The sequence below is a fragment of the Camarhynchus parvulus genome, chromosome 4A, assembly GCF_901933205.1.
Source record: "Camarhynchus parvulus chromosome 4A, STF_HiC, whole genome shotgun sequence".
NCBI classification, from domain to species: Eukaryota; Metazoa; Chordata; class Aves; order Passeriformes; family Thraupidae; genus Camarhynchus; species Camarhynchus parvulus.
The window spans coordinates 12,095,990-12,102,114 of record NC_044600.1 but is presented as its reverse complement, the minus strand read 5'-3'; positions in this window follow the sequence as shown (position 1 = coordinate 12,102,114).

Here is a 6,125-nt window from a genome sequence, read left to right as displayed (position 1 = left end):
AGCAAGGTCAGGGATCCGTGACTTAGCAGGGGGGGCTCAAAGGCTGCCTCATGCTCAAGCTGGGCTCAGCAGAGGAGGATCATGCCCCAGAGATTCAAAAATGAGGTTAATGTAAATCAACAGTAACAAATTTTGTTGTTCTGTGGTTTTATTTTTTTCCCTTGGCTCTTCTATGAGGAATTTAAACATCAGGAAGTGGCTTGGTTTTTTTGAAGGAAATTCACAGCACAGACATTTCTTCTGCAGGGGACATAATTGCCATTTCAGCCAGCTCTGCCTTTGAATGTCACAAACATCCAGAACCTTTCTTCACTATCTGGAGTTTGCAGGATCTCTCTGCAGAGTACACATGACCTGTGCCTCAGAGAGGGTTTGTTTAGACTGAACTCTTCTAAAACAATAAAAGGAGCAGAGCTTATGAGGTGAATGCCTTGTAGCATACATCCACTGCATGTTTAAAATTAAGGGTCAGGCTTGGGTGGAATCACTTGACTGGGTTGATGAGGCTAAAATAATCTTTTAGTCACAGGTCAAAATTCTGGGCAAACTTTCTGCAAATGAATTCTCTGTAGCTTCTCCACCACAAGGGGTTGGAAGCTGAGAGTGGCCTGGTCTGCCAGTCTGCTCCTTAAAAATTATAGAAGACATACAATCAAAGCCTTGATTTGATTTCTTCCCATTTGGCTCTACTGGTTCTATCCCTGGGCTCAACCAGGGCCCAGCAGTGATGGAGATGGAGATTAGTGGTGATCAATCTAATTTTACTGGTTGGCATGTTTCCAGTGAGCTCAAATGGACTATAGTTAATCTAGTTTTCAACTATGCTTGTGTTGTGAGTGCAAGTTAAAATTTGCTTTATATCCCTCTTACCAGATGGCCTTACAGCTAAAAGTATCAGAGTGGGAGGAAGGAGATCTGGCATTAGTTGTAGCTTTTCTGCAGCTTTTCTATATCATCCTGGCATGCTTCTGTGAGGAATTCTCCCCAACACAGTGAAGAGCTTTTATTTTTATTTTTTTTTTTAATAAGAGCAGCACATACCATTACCACAGCTCATTTTGCATGAAGTCAGAGTCACAGAAGGGCTTGGGTTGGAAAAGACCTCGAAGATCATCCTGTTCCAACCCCTCAGTGCCCTGGGCAGGGACACCTTGCCCTAGACCACATTGCTCAAAGCCTCCTCCAACTTGACTTGGAACACTTTGAGGAATGGGGCACCCACAGCTTGTCTGGACAGCCTGTGCCAGTGCCTCAGCACCCTCACAGGGAAAACTTTCTTCCAAATACCTAATCTGAGTCTGCCCTCTGTCAGTGTGGGGTCATTTTATCCTGTACTGTCACTCCTTGCTCTAGTCCCAAGTCCTTCTCCAGCTCTCTTGTAGCCCCTTTAGATACTGGAAGTTGCTCTCGGGTGTCCCTGGAGCCTTTTACTCTGAAATGTGTGGCACCACTGCCCATGTGCAGCACAGGGTGGCCCTCTAGTAAGGGGCAGTTTGCACTTTCTTTTGATTCTGCATCAGATAAATTATCTTGTGCTAGTAGGTGATATTTTTAATTAGTTTATTATTATTCCTATTTTTTCGTTGTTACATATATTCTCAGATAAACCTAGAATTAACCTAGATCATCTTATAAACATTCAAGGCTGGGTTGGACGAAGGTCTGAGCAACCTGATCTAGTTTCAGATGTCCCTGCTTATGGCAGTGAGATTGAACCAGATGACCTTTAAAGATCCCATTCAATCCAAACCATTCTGTGATTTCTGTGTTGCTCTGAGTTAGCTCAGTGGGGGGAGGACTAAATCCTGGCGATGCCAGCAGGGTCACCTCTGAAGCCTTGCAAAACTTGGTTTTTGTGTCTGGTTTTCCAAAACTGCCAGATGGGAATGAGAACCACAAGAGGCTCTTCATTCCCTTTGTTTAGCAAGCCCTTGTCAAGGACTGGGATGAGTAAAGCACTCCCATGCATCTATAAAGGTGTTAAAGCAACGTGGGGCTTGGCTTCATCTGGTAGCAGATGCCTGCATGTGTGTAAGTACTGTGGAAAGAATAATCTCCTTTTAATGCTGAAAATGAAATTCTATATTGGAAACAAAAGTTGTCATGGAAGTTACTCTTCCTCAGTGCAGCTCAGTCATTCCTCTGCTCCTGGCTGAGGCACTGAGTCACAGCTCCCATGCAGCTCCAGCAGGACAGCCTACGTGATGACATCTGATTATTGGTTTGTTCAAACTTTTTTCTCCTGCTGGTTTTCAGCAAGCAAAATGAAGGGTTTGTTTCAGTGCATGTGTCAAGCATGGAGGTGGGGGCAGTGGGCTTGTTTGCTCTCTAACATTTCTCATTATACAGAAAATACTGTCTTTTCCTGGGAGATGCTTCATGTCATCCTGGGGTTTTTTTTCCAAGAATCACTTGAGATCCACAAAACAATGGGCTTCAGCAGTTTCTGTTTGGAAGGGAGTTCCATCAGGCAGGAGAAATATGGGTTTATGAGCTTCTTTGGAGCTTGGTGTTTCAGGGCAGGGGGTTTCCAGGCCCTGGGATGTGAGACAGAGGCTGCAGAGTGTTCCAAGGAGCAGCGGGCACAAGCTCTCTGTGCGGGCATGGGGGGGACCAGCCTTGCCTGCCCATCCTTTCCAGGCTGCATTTCCAGGATGTATTTGTAGGAAAGCCTCCACTCTTCCTGCAGGCTCTGATGAGGCCTTGTGGAGGATGGCCAAGCTGCCAGGCATGGCTGTTGTGTCCATCCAAGGGCATCCTCTTGGGCAGTGTGGATGAAGGCTTTGGTATGGGCTACCCTCCATTTCTGACATATTCTCTTATCTTCCTCAATCTAACAGTTAAAACACTGGGTAATGGCACTGGGTGCACATGGATTTTCCTCAAGCTCACCTAGATAACAATTTGCTTCCAGGTGTTTTGTACATTTTACCTTGTACTTAATATTCACTTCGTTATCCATCAGTTATAAAGAAAAACATAATACATTAATTATTCTGCTGGTTTGGGGGTTCAGAGATGGGTAATGAAAAAGCTGACAATCATGCAACCATAAATTCTCTTAATCCACAGTCAGTATTATTTAAAATATTTAAAAATAAAACTCCACCATATCATTCATTTTAACTATATCTCATATGTCATGATTTGGTGCTCGTGTCTTCCTTCTCAGCAGCAAGTCTTTACATTTTATTGTTTAGGTCAGAAGGGAGTAATAAAATAAAATCTCTTTTTTCAAAAATAACTGAATTGTATCATAAGACTATCAGCCCTAATTTGCTTTATGGCTAACCTTACTGAAAGTCGCTGTTTCAAATAGTGGCATGAATTATAACAGCAAAAAAAAAAGTATGTCCTGAGCATAGCAAAAAAATGAGGGCATGTAAAATGTTGCTGGGAATTAATTTACTGACATTGTGTCATCTTTCAATAAAATATAAATCATGTGTCTAATATAAAAATAATCAGGCAAGGCATGCAAATTATTATGAAATCCAAATCTTGTATATTGATTCTGATCTTTTATATGGTTGAAAGGGTCTGGAAAGTTTAACAAAGTTAGTTGATACTGATGAACTTCAAAGTCTCAACCTTTGCTGGCATTTCCCTGTGAATTGTATGTGATTCAGAATTTACCACCTTAAAGAGATTTTTCACCTGAAAAACCACTTACATGTACCTTTTAGGGGGTTCTCTATGCTGAGAAGGCTTCTCCCATGTCTTTGTTTCTGCATAAACTCTTTGAACTTTTTGATTCATGGAAATGGTATCAGTAACTCCAGCATCACTCTTTTTCCCTTTGAATCTCTGTCACCCACTCAGTGCCCACTGCCCTGGGCAGGGGTTGTGTCCCTGGATGGGCTGTGCTGCTTTCTGGGCAGGGGTTGTGTCCCTGGATGGGCTGTGCTGCTTTCTGGGCAGGGGTTGTGTCCCTGGATGGGCTGCGCTGCTTTCTGGGCTCCTCCCTAGCTCACAGTGAAAGCCAGGGATTTGGGATTTGAACCTGACCCTGATTTCTCCCCTCAGATTTATTATCTCCAGCCTTCAGTCTGGAGATGTGGCTGCCCTGGGAGGGATTTCTGCATGACACAGCTCTTGTGTCTGGCTGGGCTCTGCACCCAGCACAGTCACCTGCTCTCCTGGGGAGCACAAACCCTTCAGGTTATGGCAAATGTTCCATGTGAACTCAGATGTTTTCCTGTCTGCATCTCCTTGGGGTCTGCAAATTACCTTCCTTTGATGAATTCCAACATGTTGTACCACATCCATTCTGACATTTTAATTATGTATTATCCACATTGTCGAAGAAATTAACAATTGGAGTGGTTGAAGCTTTTCAGGATATTTTTCCCCAAATAACAATTCTGTATTTTGAGCACCAGCCAGATTCTCCATATGGCTAAAATGTGCTAGAACAGAAAGACATTAGCATGGCTTAATAAACTTCATGCATGGTTTGTTATTGCAATATCAGAAAGAAAACAAATATAGCCACTAGTTCTTGGAATAACTCTGTTAAATTACTGTTGTTTGAAATGAGCTCTTTTATGGCTTATGGCTGATATAATTTGCATTGTGATAAGTAAAGCAGCATTCTGTATGTTTAATACCTTTCAATTTGACATAGGCCTGCTTGGGTCTTGCATAAATCTTCTCCCCAGTGGGAGGGGAAGGCAATAGATTGAGTTTAGATATGCATCAGAAAGCAATGGGTTTGGGAGACACTCAGGCTCTATTCCAAACTCTACCGTGCAGCGCAAGTTTTATTGATAGACTTTTAGCCTGTTTTCAGTCTTTGTCTATTTACCTTTCTTGGTTAAATGTTCTGAGAGCCAGACCTGGCTGGGCACACAGACTGACTTTGCTCCTGTGTTTCACCAAAAGCTGCAGTGCCCATGGTCACATTTGTGCTGGGGCATTTTGTCTGTCAGCAGAGGATCCTGCTGGGCGCTCTGCTGCTCATGGCTCCTGGTTCAGCACCTGAGTCTGGTGTGTGGAGTAGCACTGGGGGGAAAAAGGTAATCCCTGTGTGTCTGAACTGTGTGACTTAAATGAGCCTCACACACAGGAGTCTGGCACTCCAATGCTCAAGAAAGCTCATGTTTGGGTTTTAGGCATGCATGATTTGGAGACAGCTTTGTGTGTGTGTGAGATTTGCAGGGCTCAGGGTGTTGTCCTGTATGTTGTGGCCATGAGGGTCCTGTGAGATTCAGGGATAAGCTGTGCCCTTGGGACATCACTGACCCCCTGGGCACAGCCTGCCCACATTCAGGTCATGCTCTGCTAGGAAAACCTGCTCTGCTCATTACAGTTCACTCCTTGGGTGATGCTGAGTGTGGGCTGCACACAAGGAGCTTCTAGGGGTGAGTCCCACAACAGAGCTGCTGGATCTTGTGCTCCCAAACCACTTTTCAGCAACTGGCACTGGAGGAGGATGAGCTTGTGCTTTTTCCACCTGAAAGAATGGCAGATATCTCCTTGCTGCTGATGCAATCTGTCTTCTATGTTCTCATGAATGAGAGTACCTATGAAAAATGTTTATTTACAGGCCACTGGTTTGGAGGCACTTGATGTTTTAATTAACTTTGAGGGGTTATGGTCAGAATGGTTCACACAGCTATTCCTAGTCTGATCTGCACCTCTCTGGATTCAGAGCGCATCCACCCCAATGCCTTCAGAGCACATGAGTGAGTTTGGATTGCTGATGTGCACAGGATGAATGTTTCTATTACTCCATCATCGTTATTATCAGCATTTTACTCCTTGCTGGAGAAGTGACAGTGTGGCTGTAATTAGCTGTGATTGTGCAGGATGGCAGCAGTAATTGGGGAGGTGTTACATGAGAGGGGCAGGCTGTGGCTCCCTTCCCCGCTTGCTGCTCCAGTCTGTGAGTGCAGTGCTATTTGCATTTGTATATTAAAAAAATGAGGAGGAAAATGCTGCTAGGAAGCAATCTTCCCTGGGAACACGTTTTCTGGGCTTAGGAGTTCACAGTTCAGCCCTGGCAGGATGAGTCTCTGGGCTGCCACCCACACCATGGGCTTAGGAGCTTTACTCTGCTGGTTTCTATTCTGCAAAGGAAAACACTGCAGGTAGGAAAATATCTTGGTGAATACAGTAACTGT